A 22,002-nucleotide genomic window follows, 5' to 3' on the forward strand; every position below is an offset into this window, starting at 1 on the left:
CTCCAAATATATTTGCCATCTGTAAGATCTGTTCTTTAAAGGGAGGATAATTAATTCTGATCTTTTGAAACATTGACAGGATCATAACCTAGCAGTCAAATAAATGCAGTTAAATTAACCAAATGAAAGCAAAGGGTTAATTGGATAAAACAATACCATTTTTTTTGACAGGAGTTATTATCTATTTAAGCACCAACAGGAATCATTTGATGTTTAGATTTAGTGACTATTGTCTGCTGGACCATGGAAGCTTCCCTCGTCAGTCTATCTTTGTGGCCACCTTGTTGACATCAGTCTAACTCTCACTCAATAGAGGAAATCTAACCCTTGCCCTTGCAGAGCAGTCCCTGAGAGGGAGGCAAAAGTGCAACTGAAGGGATGAACCAAAAGTTTGCTGCTCAGACACTTGAGAACATCCCAGTGCTTTGGGCCTTGAGGCGGCTGCTGTCTCTCTCAGGAGCAACTGCACAGAAAAAAAAAGCATAGTGTCTGCTCCATGTGGTTATCTAATTGAGCAGAGAATAGTAAAAAGAGGAATGACTCCAGGCATTTATAGCAAATTCTGATCATCTTTTTTTTAACAGATTATAATTTTGACATTTATTAAACCTGCAGATGGAAAAATCTGTTCAAAAGTGGATTGGATAGAAAGAGCTATTCTTTTACTTAAGGAAAAAAAAGCCAGTGGTTCATTACTTTTAAAAACATCCTCATTGGACTGTGTGTTCCTATAACTCATACAACCCATGTGCCAAGTTAAACAGAGGTATATATTTAACAATGATGCATTTATAATGCCGTTGATTGTCATGCTACAAACTGATAAGATAACTTGAAGCAGCAGAACGTGGACACAGTGTAACTGTCAGAAAGTGTAACTTTAATATTGTCTCCACAATATTTCATTCTATTTGAACAATATTTTATTTGCAAATGTTTGTTAATGCTGTTAGTGACATGTCATTTGAAATCCTTTTGCTCAATTTGCATGTTCTCTGCAATATTGCAAGGCAGAGAACTGGAAAATGTCACTTATATCATACACCCCTCTGACTTCAATACACCCGACCAAGTAAAGGCTATTTGTATTGTTAAAGAGGTATTTAAAAATATACATAGCAAAGCTTTTTCAAGGATATGAATTGAGGAACCGAGCCATGGCTTCATTATTTTTTGAAACTGAGAGAAAATAACTCTCACATTGGGCATTCCAAAATGTTAAGAATATTTTTAATTTGTTAGCAAAATGTTCCTAAGGTGCCTTTAATCATAGAACATGCTAAGAGAAATGTTTGTTTTACTCATAGGATCTATCTTTTCCCCATAAAAACCAGTTTATATAGTTATGTAGCGCTAAACATAACTATATAAACTGGTTTTTATGGGGAAAAGATAGATATGGGGAAAAGATTGAAAGGTGAATGGATTAGAATAGTTAGGTGAAAACTGAAAGAACTACAGATGCTGTAAATAAGAAACAAAAACAGAAATTGCTGGAAAAGCTCAGCAGGTCTGGCAGTGTCTGTGAAAAGAAATCAGAGTTAATGTAACAGGTCAGTTCTGAGAAAGGGTCATCGGACCAGACACATTAATCCTGATTTCTCTTCAGAAATGCTGCCAGCCCTGCTGAGCTTTTCAAGCAATTTCTGAGAATAGTGAGGTGGTTGTTTTGGACTGGTGCAGATGTGATGGATCGAAGGAAGGGCCTTTTACTATGTTATAGCTCTCTATGACCACGATTCTGCCTGTCACCTTCTTATTATTCACAGAGACATTTAAAAAAGGTTCTTTCAAATGAAAATAAAAATTGATACGGATATATTAGACATTGCTTGTGTGGAGCTAGGCAATATTTGTACTGTTGGCTTTTTTTACATCACTCATGCTTACAGCCATTGCAAAAATGTTGCAGACCATAAGACTTTGTCCGTGTCTGAAAGCTACAAATTAATAAAGAGGTGAAATTTCAGCTTTTCTTCTAAAATGAAACCTGGTCTTTGAATTATTCAGTTTTATTCCCCTCTCTGGAGTTAATTTCCTTTACCTTTATCTCCCTCACACCCTCCAACAGTCATCTTAATTTCTCACCAACTGCCTTAATTTTATATCCATAATTAACTGATGTTAAAAAAAGTAAAATATTTTGTTGCGATATGCACATTCACTGAACATAAAATACCACAGTAAGCTTTTTAAAAAATATGAATAAACATACTTGCATGAACAGAATGGCCGAGCCTCTGTGCTTTTCTTTTCAATAATAGTAATGAGCAAAATGTCACTTCTCTCCAGGAACAGCAAATTATTAACAAATTATAGGCACCTATTCCATAATCCCCACTCCTCCCCACCTCTCACTTCACGTATTTTTAACTACACTTGTAATGGAACAATGTAAATGCTCTCCATCAACTTAATTTCACAATTAGACAGTTCTTGGGTACTTTCTGCTTAATGTTAACTGAGACTGGAACACAGTGATTTTTGCTGTAGCAGAAACAGCAATGTGCCGATTCATGATTCAGAAAGTACTGCCCATTTTGAGAATCTTTAATAATTCAGTTGTTATTTAGTTTTGGCGCACTTTTTTCAGTTTGTACCTGAAGTGTGGCCTTATAAAGGAGTGTGAAATGAGATCTGTTGCCACCCAAGGTTCACCTTTACTCATTTTCCAGCAGAGTATCACCAGGTCAGGACTCATAGAATGATACAGTACAGAAAAAGGCCACTTCGTCCATTATGTTGGTTCTGGTTCTTTGACCAAGATATCTGTTTAGTCCTAATCTCTCTACAGCACAGTAGATTTTATTAATTTTCTCATCCAATACACATTCAAATGCTGCTACTGAATCTGAATCCATTACCCTTTGAAACAGTGTCTTCCAGACCAAAGAAGACAATGCATTAAAAAAATGATCTTCCTCTATCATTGTTTAGCCTAGATATTGTTTTATTCTACTCTAATTCTAAGTTACTGAGGCTACACCTAATTATCTTACCATCGATTTGATTGAAGCTATGTACCATGGTATATATTCAGGGCTATATTCTCTTGATGTGTATAGTTTCTAAATGTTGACCACGGGGTAATTTTCTGTGGAAAATTTACACTGTTTAACCTCTTTAAAAGTAGCATCAACAAGTTTATGGCTGATGAGCATTGCCATGTTGAATAAAGTGGTCACTATAAGTAGCAGGTTCAAATGTTGCCATCACTTCACAGTTTCTCGCTCTCCGTTAGCAGGGTGACACTGCCCTCAGGGTTTGAAGTGTTTATGGATTCATCAGGTATTTAAGTAGGATCAATTATAATTGCACATGGAGCTAAAAAAGAAAGTTGGTATTCATCAGGAATGCCAGCATTCAGTCAAATGAACAGTTAACAGTGCAGCATCAGGTTCAACCTAAAACCAAAAAGTATACCGGTGTAACTCCCACATTTCTGAAAAAAAATTGTTATTTCATAACAGATTGCATAACTGGTCACACATGGAGTAATTGTCGCATATGGCCTTCATCATTTTGGATCAGTTTTAAAACATACTGCTTTCAGTTGAATGGAAACATGCAATAAAAAAAAAGACTTTTGATCATTGAGGTGTTTGATCTCAGAATTACAAATGAAATTAGACATGTGCTGGAAAAGCTGACACCCTCTTTGGTCTGTCTGCCTATGTGTTTCCAGAGCATGAGGCACAGTAACACGATAGATTTTAGTTATTTTCCTCCAGTTGCGTTTCCTAAGGACTGTGGTGCAAGCTTTGCTTGCAGACCATTTACTGCAGCACAAAACTTGGTTAGATAGTGTTACAGTACTCTTTTTGAAAGTAATTCAGCCTGACACTGCAACAGCAGTATCTGGACAAAAAGGCTTCTATTATTTACATGCCAAGAGCATGAATTTTGGTCCTTAAAAATGACATTTCATAGATTTTTATAATCACCTGAAAGCCAGACCTGAAACCACAGCACGCAACCTGTGTGAAGTGGGGAAGGCTTTCTGCATCTGGCTACTCAAATTGAAGTTCCAATGTGCTTAGAAGGTCTGTATTTAAAGTACCACAGCTGCAGATGCTCATATTTCATCGAGCCACCAATTTCCTTTCCCTGACAAACAGCCTTCAGAAAGAAAGCAGTCCAGAAATTCTCCACATTAGCAGAACATTTCCTCTCTCTCTCTCTCTTCCATTAACATCGTTATGCTGCTCTTGGGAAAAGCCAAGTTTAGCCCAGACAGAGGCTTTGGGCTTGTGGAAGGGGTCGTTATCCTCACCGAGGACAATCTGGGTTGTCCTGAGCACGTGAACCTCTGATCTTTTTGAAAACGATAAGGCCACACAAAAGAGGTGCAAAAAATCTGCTGACAGACTTAAAGCCGTTGGCTGCCTAATCACTATTTAGAAACTGTTTACAGCCCACTTGACTGCAATTACAGGTTAGATTTCACTGAGGACAATTTATTTGCTTGACTTTAACTAGTTAATGAGGCTAGGTCAGGGGCAGCCCTGAGTCAGAGCTCTCCATCTTTCTGTGATACCTTTCCGTCAGGCATTTTTCTTGCACTATCCCTATCCTTTCTGCATGAGTTACTGTGTGCTTTGGGGCTAAAACAAAACTCCACTATCAATCGATCTGGTGTGGGACCAAGAGTCTGCACAGAAAGGGACGCAATGAGACTTAATTAGACAATCTGGTTAATTCCTTGATTATATCTCAGAAATCTAAACCATTTACAAAATGGGCTACTATTGCTGATTGAAACCAGACAAATTGCTCCAGCAAAATCCTTGACTTAGGGCATGTTTTCTTAACATGAGACTTACATCACAACTGCTACCACAAAAATGATTGGTAGTGTTCTTTACAAAAAGGTCTTGGCCTAGTAATAAAGCAGCAAGAAAAAAAAAGCGCTGCACTCGATCACAATTGGCATTCACTGCCCTTGCAGAAAGTTTTACATTTGTTTTTTAGCATTGTATTTACTCTAAATGGTTAAATACCATTGAAGAATCTGTGAACGTATTTCAGAATTGACTGCACACAAAACTGCAGCTCTCCAACAACATTTAATATTTATCGGCAAAGCCTCATGAATTCCTAATGTTGTACAACTGAGAGATGTAGATACATAGGAAATGGAAAGATATAAGCTTGGACTGAGGCCTGATGCAAAGGAAAGTAGATTACCAGATCTCGCAAAGGGATGCATGACGGAGTATATGAACTGAGTAGCCTTTTGCTTCTTTCTACCTGTCTGTGCTCTTATTTTTGTTTCTTTTATTATTTTATTGGTATAAAGCTGGCAGCCTCTGCTTACCGAGAAAGCTAATGATGGGCTTTTTTTTCCCCTTTGAACACGTGACTGGCATTTCCAAAATATTGTTAGATAGAGGATGTCAGGATTTTGGCACAGTAGCAAATAAGGAAATATACCCAAGTTATGTTGGGATATTAATTTGAAGGGGAATTTGGAGCTGGAAGAATTGTGCCCCTATGGTATTACTGTCCTTCACAATGTTAGAAGTTATCGAGGAAGTGTTGTTGGAGGCTCAGACAGCATCTTCTCAGAATTTCTGCTCCTTTCTGGTACCTCTCCCTAGTGACCATTCTCCATGCATGGCATAAAAGAGTGAGTATTGAAAAGCTTTTCAATTGTGAAGGGCATGGTTTTTGGTCCTTTGTTCACCCAATATTCATGTCAATAATTTTAACATCAGGAGTAGGGACATCTGCTCACTTTCCCTTCCACTTCCCATTCATTTTTTTCAGTTACACTTACATCACTTACATTTCACATATATCACTTGATTATTGTTTGTGACCATGTCAAGCCAGACTACAATCTAGACAGCAAGGCATGAGGATGTCCCACTACATGCAGAAACACACCAAATGGAAGATTTCATTTCTACACTGACCAGCTCACCTGAACTAAGCTGAAGATACAGCTCAAAATAAATATTCCTATCCTCATGTTTAATTCTCATCACGACCTTTTCCATTCCTATCTCTGAAACTTTTCCAGTCCAATAATCCTTCGAGACCTCTGCATTATTCCAATTTTGCTTTCTTGTATGAATTCCCATTCCCTTTAGACAACTTGTAATTGGCAGTGATGCCTTCAGCTGTTCCAGTCCTGTATTTTGTAAAATTCCCTTTCTGCACTTTGTCTCTTCATCTCCCATTACTCCTTAAAACCCATCATTTAGCCAAGGATTTTGTCACCCCTCCGGAATTCCCCATTTTTGAAGCAACATAAATTTCTATCTGATTACAGTCATGTGAATAGCCTCAGGATTTTTATTCCACTAAAGTACAATGGAAATGTGTGTTGCTGTTGTCATATTAATAGAAAAGGTTGATTATCCCAACTGAATCTTATAGTCTCTTAAATGAAACTGAAAGCAAATTCATATTAAAAAGGATCTTTTATGCTTTTTATACAATCTATAAAACTGCAGAAGTGGATCATTTTTGTTAGCTTGTGAGGTGTAATTTAGATATAGCACTCTTGCCTCAGAAAATTCTGTATTTAGAGACTTGAGTACAAATCTAGTTTGTTGTACCGATGTCAAATTTAAGGAGGGCTGCACTGTCAGGGGTACTGTATTTCAGATGGGTCCATAAAACTGGTGCCTCATTGACTTGCAAAGGTAAGTGTAAAAGATCTCAAACAACTGTAGGGAAAAGAGCAGGGAATTTTTCACAATGTGCTATCCATTGCTATTGAAACAGATTATTTGATTATTATCATGTTACTGTTTGTGGAACCTTGGTGTGTGTGCATATTGGTTACTAAATTGTGTTTTTTTTATTCTTTGTTTTGTAAGCACATAACTGATATCACTTTATATTATCTACATAGAGCACTTAACAGTTAAACAAGTTTGCACAATACCTATGTTTGCATAATATGAGTTCTGCAATGTTACATCTTTAATTCTGAATGATTAAAGTAGTATGCATGTTTATAAAACAATGATATGTCAGTTGTGCACTCTGAGCTTTGCCAATCAAGCCTGGTGCTGTAATTTCTTTAAAGGAAATAGGACAACAAGGAAAAGTACTTTACTGGATATCAGTGCCAATATTTTAAGGTCGTGTTGAACAACTTTATAACTCAAGACAAGATTATTAAGGGAAATGCAATCTCTAATCCAGGTGAAGTTTTCGTAAGCAAGTGGCACTAAGGGTAGAGCATTCAAAAACCCAACATGCAAATTAACTTGTTTGTTGCCATGAGCAATAGCCACATCATTAAATGTCAGTTACCTCTCCTCAGCTCAGATCAGCTAACTCAGTCAAACTGACTGGTGCTTAATAAGGTTATATTACATCAAATCCAGGGGGGAGCTAGCTAACTGGATTCAAAATTGGCTTGAACATAGAAGACAGAGGGTGGTGGGGGAGGGATGTTTTTCCAACTAGAGGCCTGTGGCCAGTCATGTGCCACAAGGATTAGTGCTGGGTCCACTGCTTTTCATAATTTGTATAAAGGAATTGGGTGTGAATATAGGAAGTATGTTTCGTATGTTTACAGGTGACACCAAAATAGGTGGTGTAGTGGACTCTGAAGAAGGTTCCCTCAGGGTACAATGGTACCTTGATCAGATGGGTCAATGGGCTGAGATGTGGCAGATGGAGTTTAATTTAGATAAATGTGAGCTGTTGCATTTTGGTAGGGCAAACCAGGGCACAACTAATGGTAGAGCCCTGGGGATTGTGGCCAAACATAGAGACCTTGTGGTGCAGGTGCATAATTCCTTGAAAGTGAAATTGCAGGAAGACAGGGTGGTGAAGGTGTTTGGCACGTTTGCCTTCATTGGTCAAAACATTGAGCATAGGAGTTGGGATGTCATATTGCAGCTGTGCAGGACATTGATGAGGCCACTTTTGAAATATTTCACATAGTTCTGGTCACTTTTCCAGAGAAAGGGTGCTGTAATCTTAAGAGGGTGCAGAAAAGATTGAAGGTCTTTTTCCTGAAGAAAGATGTTAAAGGTGAGAGGTGAAAGATTTAAAAATGACCTGAGGGGTAATCTTTTCATGCAGAGTTCTTTGTATGTATGATATAAGCTGTCAGAGGAAGTGATGGAGGCTGGTACAATTACAACATTTAAAAGGCATTTGGATGGGTAAATAGGGAGGGTTTAGAGGGATATGGGCCAAATGCTGGTAAATGGAACTAGACCAGATTGAGATCTGATGAGGCCACTTTTGAAATATTGCATATGGTTCTGGTCGCTTTTCCAGAGAAAGGATGTTGTAACCTTGAGAGGGTGCAGAAAAGATTGAAGGTCTTTTTCCAGAGAAAGGATGTTGAGATGTCTGGTCAGGGTGGATGAGTTGGACTAAAGGGCCTGTTTCTGTGCGTTCTGACTCTGTAAATCTATGGTGACTGACCCTACAACCCTCCAGGTCAGAATGTGGGAGATTGCCGAGGTGTGCCTTACCCAAAAAAGAATGGGATAGATCTATACCAATCAATTCCAGCTCACTGAGCCTCCTTCAGATAGAATATAGAACATAGCACATTACAGCGCAGTCCAGACCCTTCAGCCCTTGATGTTGTGCCACCTGTGAAACTAATCTAAAGCCCACCTAACCCAAACTAATCCATTATCATCCATATGTTTATCCAATGACCATTTAAATGCCCTTAAAGTTGGTAAGGTGTTCCACACCCTTACTACTGTTATGGATGAAGATATACCACTCAAAACATTCTTAAGCAGGTAGTCCAGGCCATTAGGAGTAGTATGGTGGCTCAGTGTTTAGCACTGCTGCCTCACAGCACCAGGGTCCCAGGTTTGATTCCAGCCTTGGGTGACTGCCTGTCTGGAATTTGCACATTCTCCCCATGTCTGAGTCAGTTTCCTCCCACAGTCCAAAGATGTGCAGGTTAGGTGAATTGGCCATTCTAAATTGTCCATAGTGTTAGGTGCATTAGTCAGAGGGAATTGGGTCTGGGTGGGTTACTCTTCGGAGGGTTGGTGTGGACTTGTTAGGCCGAAGGGCCTATTTCCATGCTGTAGGGAATCTAATCATAACTTTGCAATTTGTTTTGGTAAATGTATACCGAAAATTAACCGTAGTTAATTAGCAAGGTTGATGAGCAGGTTTAAAACAGACAAAGTTACACAATAAAACATAAAGAACAGAATAAAGAACCCCTACAGAACACAGTCTATCCAAACTAGACTTAATTATGCTGTTCTGAATACACACAACAGTCCCAATAAGCAAACCCCTTAAAAACTAGTATAAAGGGAACAGATGCTTACAGGTTCAAGTTAGAAGGGCAGAAGGAGAGAGAGACCCTGTTCACACAGTCTGCTGCAGAACTCCCAACTACTTCTGGACTGAACTACCCAGCTAGAGAAGCACAGCAAGTCAGGCAGCATCTGAGGAGCAAGAAAATCGACATTTCGGGCAAAAGCCCTTCATCAGGAATGAAGGGTTTTTGCCCGAAATGTGGATTTTTCTGCTCTTCGGATGCTACCTGATCTGCTTGCTTTTCCAGCACTACTCTAATTTAGACTCTGATCTCCAGCATTGCAGTCCTCACTTTTGCTCAGCTAGAGAGCTGACCACTCCCCTTCTATTATACAGGTCACTTCTAAAACATGACCACTTTGGCCTGAAGTCTCATGTGCTTGCATGTAAACAAAAGGCCTTTCAAAATCCTTTTCATCTCAGTACCAAACTAGTCTAATCAGAGCCCGGCCCATTTATGACCCCTCTGATAAAAAATCAAAGATATAGTATCCCTGAGAAAAGGAACAGTTTTTAGAAAAAAAGGGACCAGCTTTGTAACACGACTTTGAGTAAAGAACCTACCTCGGACATCTGTCCTATATCTATCACCCCTCAGTTTAAAGCTATGTCCCCTTGTGTTCACCATCACCATCTGAGGAAAAAGGATCTCACTGTCCACCCTATCTAATTCTCTGATCATCTTGTATGTCTCTATTAGGTGACCTCTCAACCTTCTTCTCTCTAATGAAAACACACTCATGTCCTTCAGCCTTTCTCATAAGGCCTTCCCTCCACAGCAGGCAACATCCTGGTAAATCTCCTCTGCACCCTTTCCAATATTTTCACATCTTTCCTATAATGCGGTGACCAGAAATGTATGCATTACTCCAAGTGCGGCCACACCAGCGTTTTATATAGCTGCAACATGACCTCAATATGCTCCATGACTCAATCCCTGTACCAACAAAACCTAACATACCGTATGCCTTCTTAAACACTATCAACCTGGGTGGCAACGTTCAAGGATCTACGCACATGGACACTGAGATCTCTCTGCTCATCCATAATACCAAGAATCTTACCATTAGCCCTATCGTCTATATTCCTGTTTTACCTTTCAAAATGAATCACCTCACACTTTTCCACTTTAAACTCCATTTGCCACCTCTCAGCCCAGCTCCGCAGCTTATCTCTGTCCCTCTGTAACCTGCAACATCCTTCCGCACTGTTCACAACTCCACTGACTTCAGTGTCATCTGCAAATTTACTAATCCATCCTTCTACGCCTTCATCCAGGACAATAATAAAAATAACAAACAGCAGTGGCCCCAAAACACATCATTGCAGTATACCACTCATAACTGAACGTCAGGATGAACATTTCCCATCAACCAACCACCACCCTCTGTCTTTTTACAACTAGCCAATTTCTGATTCAAACCGCTAAATAACACTCAATCCTATGCCACCGTATTTTCTGTAATAACCTATTGTGGAGAACCTTAGAATCCCTACTGTGTGGAAACAGGCCCTTTGGCCCAACAAGTCCATATCGACCCTCCTAAGAGTATCCCCCCCCAAACCCATTCCCTCTATCTAATGCATCTAAACTACACATCCCTGAACACTATGGGCAATTTTAGCATGGCCAATTCACCTAACCTACACATCTTTTGGGTTGTGAAGGAAACCCATGCAGACACAGGAAGAATGTACAAATTCCACACAGAGTTGTCCAAGGCTGGAATAGAACCTGGGTCCATGGCACCATGAGGTATCAGTGCTAACCACTGAGCCACCATGCTTAGAAGGAGAAGCAACCTTCCTGCATCTACATCTGTATGTTTCAATAAAGTCCCTTCTCATTCTTCTCAACTCCAATGAGTTCAGGTCCAATCTACTCAATTTACCAGCTTTTGTGGACAGTGTAGAGACAAGAAAAGGATTTCCATTTATCCAAAGTTTTCAAAATCGCAGGATTCCAAAAACATTTTACAGCCAATGAAACACAGCAAGCTTCCACAAATAGCAATAAAGCACATGAGTATATGACTTTTTTTTAAAAAATTGCATTGTTTGAGGGATTAAATATTGGCAAGATAACATTGAAATTTGTCACAGTCTGAATGCTAAGTCTAGGATAACATGGGCTGTATGATTTTCAGAGGAATTATGAATGGAAGTGAATTGTGTGAAACTATCTGCAAACAACCTCAACTTTTTACCTTATAATGGAGCAAACATTGCTATCAAAATAGCTGAAGATACATGGGTGAAGCTCAATTCTCTATGAAACTCCTGTAGTATGTCCTCGCAATTTATAAACTGTCTACTTATATGCATTACTCTCTTCCTGTATTGTACTTACCCCTGTAATGAATGGGAGGTCTGACTTTAGACTTTCAAGTCTGTCTAGAATTCTTGCTTCTATTCTCCTCAGGGATTCTGCCTTGAAGTTGAGGACAGAAATTTAGATCTGTGTTGTAGCATTTAGCTCCTGTGTTCTTTTCTGAATCAATACCCTGACATCCTAAATGCTAAATAAACACTTTACTGAAATCCATACACACCACATCAACTGCTTTACCCTCATCCATCTGTTTGGTCACCTTCTCAAAGAACTCAATAAATTGTTTGCATGACAAGTGCAGCACTATCATTTACTTCCCTCCAATCCCTTTCCTCTTAAGGTACTCCTTGGAATTGAAGATGCCTTGCTTCTATTCTGGATCAATGGATTCCGAGCTGGTTGCTAAGTCCAATGCATGATCTGCAGACGCTGCAGTGCCTGAAGGTTTAGGTTCATGAGTTGTTTAGAGGTTTGTGCATCTAATGACAATTCTGATTGCACCAGAAACACCTCAGTACTGTCAGAGTCTTGATTCGGGAAAGGACACAGGAGCTAAATGCTATAACAAAGCATCAATGTTATCATAATTCATTGCATCCAAGTTTCCCTACATATCTCACAATGCCCAAACCTTGAAATATATTATCATTGATTTGAAATTCTGAAATTCCTTACATAATGTCAACAGAAATAAAAAAAAGAAGAAACAAAATTAAAACAAAAGAGCACCATCACCATCATTAGCATTTTAAAATGAAAGCCCACTATTAACTTGTCAGGACAAGCAGCTTTTAACAATAGACGATAAGATTACCCCTATCTTAAGAACAAATAATATAGTTTGAATTCACTTTCAGGCCTTATCCTTTACATAAGAACTGTTTGATGTTTCTATAGTGGAATAGATGGTAAGTCAACTACAGTTCATATTTGCCAAGACTTCGGCCAGATTTTTAAGCCTGAAAGATTTCCTCTACTGTCTTCTGAAGATAAGGCAGCCAATGAATTGCTGCTGATACTACCTTTCCCAATTCATGCACAAGGAAGCAGTGATCACATGGAGAGAAGACTTCTTCCTCTCAAACAGGAGGATGTCCAACTCCTGGGGGCTGGGACAAAAGCAGCCCCAAGACTCTTGGTCCCAGACAAAAACAAACTAGACAAGGAGTAAGTGGGGTTCTCAGGGTAGAAAATGGAGGTGAGGCCCAGGGAGATGGGCAGAGGGAATTAGCGGCTTTGGTGGATACTCCTGTGAGGAGGATGCAACCACAAGGCATCTATTGATAGGGGCGACCACCTCCCCTTCTTCCTGCCTGATAGCGAAGTACGATTGTTTAAGCAGGTTGCTGACATGAAAATTGAGATTATTAATTTAAGCAGCTGACTTCGACACACTGACCTTTGGATTCTCTCCCATATCATCCATTATGTTGACCTCGAGACATAAACCAGCATTTCTTCATCAATGGATACCTTGGTCTATAAGTTGGCAGAATGATACAGCCTGTACAAGGTGCTAGGGAAAAGGAATTTACATCGAGAACATCCCTCAGCCACAAAGAAAGATTAGGAAAATAATGTGCTTGAGGGAGGGCAATATTAAATAAAAGCTGAGCTGCAGCAAATCTCAGTTCTGCTGTAAATCAGAAGGTAATCCTCAGGAGAGCAACTGGCTGGGCAACTCATGAGTTTGGTGGTGAGATGAGTGACAGGGGATGACTGTTGAAAAGTGCTCAGGAGCTTTATGCTCATATGCTGGTGTAAATAATTATTTGTTTAATATCATTAAGTCGACATCCAAGAAATCAATTCATTGATATCATGTCAAACTTTGAGGAAAGGGGTGGAGATTTGTTATTTCACACAGTGCACCAAAGAAGAAAGCAGAGTTGGATGTAACATAGGCCAGAATGGTGGGATGCAGAGCAGCCAGACCCTTTTAATCACAGCAAAGGCTGCACATCCATCTCCTGCTACATGGCAAAGGCTCACACGATTAGTAAGTTGGTGGTGGGAAAACCCAAAAGAGAAACTCATGGCAGGATGAGTCATTATAAAGCCTATTGACCTCAATTAACCTTGAACCCACTGGAATTTAATGGTGGACCAGTGATTAAGTGCCAGTAGCACAGCTTTCTCGTGCTTTCCGAAGATAGTGAGGCAAATCCAAAGGGACAGGTCACTCTCTTAAAGTCACTTCATGCCCAACTGAAGGATCCAACATCAGGGAAGATGGTGACTGCTGAAAGCCACCAGTTAGCTCTTGCCCTCTCCCTCCAAGATCTCCTCCAAACTCCAGTCTTTCCTCATTTCCTGAAGCCTGGTCCCTCAATGATCATAGACATCTCTCCCTGGGTGCATGACTGGCAGCAGCCACTGCTCCCAGTGGTACCATGTATAATGGGGAAGTATCATTTGGGATTCAGTGCCGATCTCTATGGACAAGATTTCCACCCTGAAGTCCTGAAACCTGAGGAAGGCCTGATGCTGCTCAGCTTAGTGCTGAACAAGCATATAATTCAGTCAGCTCTCCCCTCAGAAGTCATAAGAGTTTAACTAATGGGTAGAACATGCACTAGTTATACTAAATTGCAACAATGGTGATTAACTGGGAGATCTTAGCATCAAAATCATTTATGTGTTCATAATTTCTCATCATATTATATAAACAGTAGATTTTTAAAAAGAAATTATGAAAACATTGTACAAATGATTTTATTTTGACCCCAATGATACATTGGTTACTCTTCTGATGGGTGCAGTAATGTTTGAGGTTCACAATATTAACAATTTCCTGTACTACATATACAAATTATATTGTCATGTGCCCACCAGCAATATCTAATATTCTCAATTTTAACTAAAACTGCCATGTAGAGTAGGTTCAGAGGGGATTCCCCATCTTAGGAAGAGTTGAGTGTGACTGCCATTGGCATCAAGGATTCATTTGACTGTGTGTAGCTAAGGAGCCTTCGCAAAACTAGCAATGGGAATCAAGTTGAAAGTTCTCCTCTGGTTGGAGTGAAATATTGCACAAAGGAAGAAGTTGTGATTGTTAGAAGTCAATTATTTCATCCTTAGGATATCACTGCAGGAGTCTCTCAGACGGTGTCCTCATCACAACCATCTTCAGCTGCTTCGTTAATTATCTTCTCTCCACTGTAACAAGAGAAGTAGGGATGTTCACTGGTGATTGTACAATTTCAGCACCATTTGCACCTCCTGAGATACTGAAGATACTGAAGCATAACATGTCTAAATGGAGCAAGATCTGGATAAATCCAGGCTTGGTCTGATAAGTAGCAAGAATTGTTCACTCCTCACAAGTGTCAAGTAATGACTTTCTTCAGAGAATCAAACCGTAGCGCTTTGACAATCGATGGCATTACCTTTTCTGAATCCCCCAGTATTGACATCCTGAGGTTACCATAGAAAAGAAAAAGCTGAACTGGGCTAGCCTTATAAATACTGTGGCCAGAAGAGCAAGTCAGAGGCTCGGAATTCTTCAGCAAGTAACTCATCTCTTGATTCCCAAAACCTGCCCATCATCTACAAGGCACAAGTCAGATTGTGGGATGGAATACTCCTCACCTGCCTAGATGAGTGCAGCTCATATATCATTTAAGAAGATTGACATCACTCAATACAAATCAGCCTGCTTGATTGGCATCCCATCTTCTTAAAAACATGATTCCCACTCCACTGGGAGAAAGTGAGGACTGCAGATGCTGGAGACCAGAGTTGAAAAGTGTGGTGCCGGAAAAACACAGCAGGTCAGGCAGCATCCAAGGATCAGGAGAATCAACATTTCGGGCATAAGCCTGAAGAAGGCTTATGCCTGGGGTGTGTTGAAGGACAGAGAGACATAGGGATTCAGGTACATAATTCATTGAAAGTTTCATTACATGTAGACAGATTGATAAAGAAGGCATTGACCATGCTTGCCTTCATTGTTCAGACCATTGAGTTGAGGCATTGTGATGTCGTCTTGTGGTTGTATAGGATATTGGTAATGTCATTTTCAGAGTACTGTGTACAGTTCTAGTGTACAGTTCTGGTCACCCTGCTATAGGAAGAACATTATTAAATCGGTGAGGGTGTAGAAAAGATGTACAAGCATGTACAAGCATTGAAGGGTTTGAATTATAAGGAAAGGTTGGATAAGCTGGGACTTTTTTCATGGGAGTGTAGGAGGTTGAGGGACGACTTTATAGAAGTTTATAAAATCATTAGGGGCATGAATAGGGTGAATAGCCAAGGTCTTTTCCCAAGGATTGGGGAGTTCTAAACTAAAGGACACAATTTTAAGGTGAGAGGAGAAAGATTCAAAAAGGGACCTGAGGGGCAACTTTTTCACACAACAGGAATTTATGGAATGACCTTCCAAAGGAAGTGATAGAAGTAGATATAATTGCGACATTTAAAAGACATTTGGATAATACATGAATAGAAAAGGTTGAGAGGGATATAGACCAAATGCAGGCAAATGGTACTAGTTTAGTTTGAGAAACTTGGTCGACGTGTTTCAGTGCTACAAGACACTATGAATCCATAACTCCATGACAGCCACTATTTTAATACAGAAAAAAATGACTTCTACTTCGCAAACAACAATCTGCAACAAAAACAATTATGATAATGATAAATAATCCATTTAACTGATATTGATTAAGGATAAATATGCCCAGAATACTGGGGATTTCTCCCTGGTCCTGTCCTAAACAGTGCCCTTTGTTTGTAGCTGAGAAAGCAGACATTATCTCAGTCATACCATTTATGGCACTCTTGACAGAGAAGCACTCCTTTAATATTGCACTGGAGTCTGAGCCTAGATATCACTGTTACAACACAGCGGTGAACCCTTCTATTAATTAAACCAAACAGCCAGAAAAGCTCACCTTGTTTCATAATCTGTTAAAATATGAGTGACAGAGAACTTCCAAATTCCACTATTTAAAGAAAATAATATCAATTTATTCCTGAACTCTAAAAGTGAACATGAAACAATTAATCACAACTCTAAGCTCCTCCCTTTCTCTCAACTGCTTATTATCTGCCTCCAACTCTATAACAATAAAACACTTATTAAAAGTATATTGACTTAATTTTGAAACCATGCAGTAGCTGTCGTCTTTGGTGTCTTTCGCTCTTCGGCTGAAGATCTGCTGGATCATCTTTTTTCTTTTACTGTGAATATGTTTCATATGAAAAGATACCTTTGGTAGAGAGTGTTTGAAATGGCAGTTGCTCTGTCTGACTTTCAAACTGCCTGCCGTTTTTATCCTCCCAACATTGGATCGTCTCATTGGTTCAAAGTTGGCAAAACAATGAATTCAAATTTGGATGGGTTTTAGTATTGTGGGGCATAATTTAAACTGATTGGTTAAATTTGAATTGTTGTCAAAACAACAACAAACTCAGGTATTTATTTCACAGGCAAATGTTATATATTTTCAATTTTTTAGTACACTCTGGGACTGCTAGTTAGTCATATGGAAGGTGCTCGTAAGCTCTCAGTGCAAAACACTCTCAAAGTTACAGTATACACCTTCAACTTCGGAACATCAGCATTCAAATCTTTGGAGTGAGACTCAAATCTATAACTATTGAAGACTGTGGTGCTGGAAAATCACAGCTGGTCAGGCAGCATCTGAGGAGCAGGAGAATCGATGTTTTGGGCATAAGCCCTTAATCAGGAATTAGCCCTTCAGCTTATGCCCGAAATGTCGACTCTCCAGCTCCTCGGATGTTGCCTGACCTCCTGTGCTTTTCCAGTGCCACGCTCTTCAACATCTCCAAATTCTGCAGTCCTCACTTTCTCCTTCAAATCTATAACTTCCTAACTCAGGGAAGGAGTGCCATCAACTCAGTAAAGCTGACAAATTATGTCTCAGTGAAGTCTCAAAGCAGCTTGAATCTTCATGCTTCTGTTCAGGTTTAAGTTGAAATCTGAGTTTCTGAGGAGAATAAATTACACAGAATGTGAGCTTGTTCCTTCTCCACCCGCTGTGATCAAGAGCTTCACAAATTCTACTGCTTTAATAATTTAGTTTAAAAGGACGCTTTGTTGGTTCATGTGTGGCTGCAGTTTCATTATTCTTCTTGTCAATATTTAAGTTGACATCTAAATCCCAGACTGACAGAACAAAATTCTTGCCTCAGACTAATTCATAGTGAGTATGAACAGTAGATAATTGTCATTAAGCTGGCACTAAAAATGTAAAAATGGTTGATGGTGGGATTTCCATAGCAACACAGGAAATAATTGTTCATTTGAGATTGGGGTTAAGATGTAAATTGAAACATGCAGAGGAGGCATTTTACTCACCATTGATTCTGCACTAAACCATGATAAACAAGTTAAAAGAAAGCAAATAATGAGTATTAATGTTTAAGGAGGGAGCAAGCTGTGATCCCATACTTAAATAAGTCTCAAATTGTCAGAGAGAGGTTGAAGAGTGAAGGTAAGAGAAGGATCCCCATCAGGTGACATTTTTCTTGCATCTGTCTGCTGTGAAAAAGATATTAGCTGGGAGTTTTTGGCTATGGAAACATCATTAAAACTCTTGCAAATACTTGGGCTTGATATAAAGTTAGTAGTTTTTGAAAGGAAAATAAATTTGTTGCCACAATAGCTCAAAAGATGGCTTCATTGCCTCGACTGAATAATGAAGAGGGACGTTTCAGGAAATATCCTGTGAATGGCAGCTGCTGCCCTCACATCCAGCAGCTGGCAAACAAACTACAATTGGTAGAGGCTTAGTAACAAATCTCTTTGTCTTGGATCCATTATGTTGGAGAATCTTAAAATGCGAAACATGGACTTTGATTTGGATAACAATCTGCTTTTACAGGAATAGGGAAAACTGTTGTGCACTGATTTAATGTTAATAATTTGGCACTGGGGAAAAATTAGGGGCTAAAAATTGGACTATGTCATTATTCTGATGTGAGATCATGATTCTTGATCTTCCCACACTAGTTTCTTTAGATTTGCATCACTATATTTACATGATAGTATGGTTGGGCCAAATAACACCCATCCACCTCCTCCATGCCAATTGGTCTGTCAGGTTGCTGTTGGTTGCCTCAGTGCTCAGCAAAGGACCAAACATGATACAGAACAGGCAGTTCTCTGTTCTTCAAGGTAGCAAGCTCTTTAAAGCAAGCTGCACTGATTGACACAAGGCTATTACTAACTGCTATGGCTACAGGGTTAATGAAGGAAAAGTGAACACCAGGGCAGAGAGCAGTTCCAGGCTTGTGAAGGCAGAATGAGAGACTCTGATGGGTAGATTGAGTTCATGTGAGGAACAAGAGGATGGCCAGATTGAGGGTAGGGCCAATCAAGGATAGGGGAGGGAACTTGTGCCTGGAGCCAGAGGAGGTAGGGAAGGTGCTTAATGAATACTTTGCTTCAGTAGTCAGGGGTTTCCTGATGAAGGGCTTTTGCCCGAAACATCGATTTCGAAGCTACTTGGATGCTGCCTGAACTGCTGTGCTCTTCCAGCACCACTAATCCAGAATCTGGTTTCCAGCATCCGCAGTCATTGTTTTTACCTAGGACTGATAGGGGACCTTGACATTTGTGAGGACAGTATGAAACAGCCTGACATACTTGAACAGGTTGATGCTAAGAGGGATGATGTGCTGGAGATATTGAAAAACATGAGGATAGATAAGTCACCTGGGCCAGATGCAATATGCTATAGGTTACTACAAGAAGTAAGGGAAGAGATTGCTGTGCCTTTTGCGATGATCTTTGCATCCTTAATGTCCATGGGAGTAGTATAAAATAATTGGGGGGTGGCAAATGTTATTCCCTTGTTCAAGAAGGGGAATTACAGACCAGTCTTATGTCAGTGGTGGGCAAATTATTGGAGAGAATTCTGAGAGACAGGATTTGTGATTATTTGGAAAAGCATACCTTAATTAGAGATAGTCAGCATGACTTTGTAAGGGGCAGGTCATGCCTCACAAGCCTTATTGAATTCTTTGAGGATGTGACAAAACATATTAATGAAGCTAGAGCAGTGGATGTGGTATATATGGATTTTAGCATGACGTTTGGTAAGGTTCCCATGGTAGGATCATTCAGAATGTAAGGAGACATGGGATACAGGGACATTTGGCTGTCTGGATACAGAACTGGCTGACCCATAGAAGACACAGATTGTTAGTTGAGGAACGTATTTAGCCTAGAGCTCGGTGACGAGTGGTGTTCCACAGGGATCTGTTCTCAGATCTCTGCTCTTTATGATTTTTATAAATGACTTGGCTGGGGAAGTGAGAGAAAGTGAGAACTGCAGATGCTGAAGATCAGAGTCGAGAAGTGTGGCCCTGGAAAAACACAGCAGGTCAAGCAGCATCTGAGGAGCAGGAGAATTGATGTTCGGACATAAGGCTTTCAGGAATGTGGGGTTGGAGGGAGGGGGCTGAGAGATAAATAGGAAGGAGTGGGTCGGGGTGAGGTAGCTGGGAAGTTGACGGGTGGATGCAGGTGGGGGGTGATGGTGATAGGTTGAAGAGGAGGATGGAGCAGATAGGTAGGAAGGAAGATGAGCAGGGAGGATAGTTCGAGAGGGTAGTGCAGAGTTGGAGGGTTGGATCTGGGATGAAGTGGGGGGGGAGAGATGAGGAAACTGGTGAAGTTGATGTTGATGCCGTGTGTTTGGAGGGTCACGAAGTGCAAAATGAGGCATTCTTCCTCCAGGTGTTGGGTGGCTTGGACTTGGTGGTGGAGGAGGCCCAGGACTTGGTGGTGTGGGAGGAGGAGTTGAAGTGTTCAGCCACAGGTTGGAAGACTTGTTTGGTGCATGTGTCCGAGAGTTGTTCCCTGAAATGTTCTGCAAGTTGGCGTCCTGTCTCCCCATTGTAGAGGACACCACATTGAGTGCAATGGACACAGTAGAGGAGGTGTTTGGATATGCTGGAATATCTTTGCTAGATGTGGAAGGATCCTTTGGGGCCTTGGACAGAGGTGACGGGGAGGTGTGGACACAGGTTTTACACCTCTTGCAGTGGCAAGGAAAGGTGCTGGGAGTAGAGGGTGGGTTGGTGGTGGGCGTGGACCTAATGAGGGAGTTGCAGAGGGAATGGTCTCTGCTGAATGCAGATTAGGGTGGGGAGGGAAATATATCTCTGGTGGGTTTGTACGTTGTGGAAATGGCAGAGGATAATGCGCTGTATCCGGAGATCAGTGGGGTGGAAGGTAAGGACCGGGGGGTTCTATCTTTGTTATGGTTGGAGGTGTGGGGTTCAAGGGTGGAGGTGTGGGAAGTGGTGGAGATGCACTGGAGGGCATTGTTAATCATGTGGGAGAGGAAATTGCAGTCCTTGAAATAGGAGGCCATCTGTGATGTCCCGGAGTGGAATTGCTCATCCTGGGAGCAGATAGAGCAGGGGAAGGGGAAGTAAGGGATAATGTTTTTACAGGGGAGGGTGGCAGTTGTTTGGGAAAGGTGTCAGGTAGCTGTGGGAGTTGGTGGGTAGAGATGGAGAGGTCCAGGAAAGGGAGGGAGGTATCCGAGATGTTCCAGGAGAGCTTGAGGTCAGTGGCTGAGGAAATGGAAGGGTGGATTTGCAAGTTTGCTGATGACAGAAAGGTTAATGGAGTTGTGGGTAGTTTGGAGGTCTGTTGTAAGCTGCAATGAGACATTGACAGGATGCAGATCTGGACTGAGAAGTGACAGATGGAATTCAACCTGGAAAAGTGTGAAATGATTCATTTTGGAAGGTGAAATTTGAATGTAGATTATAGGGTTAAAGGCAAGGTTCTTGGCAATGTGGAGGAACTTGTCCGTAGATCCCTTAAAGTTGCCATCCAAGTTGATAGGGTTGTTAAGAAGGCATATGGTATGTTGGCTTTCACTAGCAGGGGGGACTGAGTTTAAGAGCCATGAGGTTATGCTGCAGCACTATAAAGCCCTGGAATTAGACCACACTTGGAATAGTGTATTCAGTTCTGGTAGCTCATATAGGAAGGATATGGAATCTTTAGAGAAAGTGGAGAGGAGATTTACCAGGATGCTGCTTGGACTGGAAGGCATGTCTTATGAAGAATGGTTGAGGGAGCTAGGGCTTTTCTCATTGGAGCAAAGAGAGATAAGGTGTACAAGATAATGAGAGACACAGATGGAGTGGATAGCCAGAGACTTTTTCCCAGGGTAGAAATGGCTATCACAAGGGGGCATAATTTTAAGGTGATTGAAGGAAGGTTTAAGGGAGATGTCAGAGGTAGGTTCTTTACATAGAGAGTGGTGGGTGCATGGAATGCATCACCAGCAGTGGTAGTAGAGTCAGATACATTAGGGACATTTAAGCAACACTTGGATAAGCACATGGAAGATAGTGAAATGAAGGGTATATAGGTTAGTTTGATCTTAGCGTAGGAT

The sequence above is a fragment of the Chiloscyllium punctatum genome, chromosome 26 (assembly GCF_047496795.1).
Source record: "Chiloscyllium punctatum isolate Juve2018m chromosome 26, sChiPun1.3, whole genome shotgun sequence".
Lineage (NCBI taxonomy): Eukaryota > Metazoa > Chordata > Chondrichthyes > Orectolobiformes > Hemiscylliidae > Chiloscyllium > Chiloscyllium punctatum.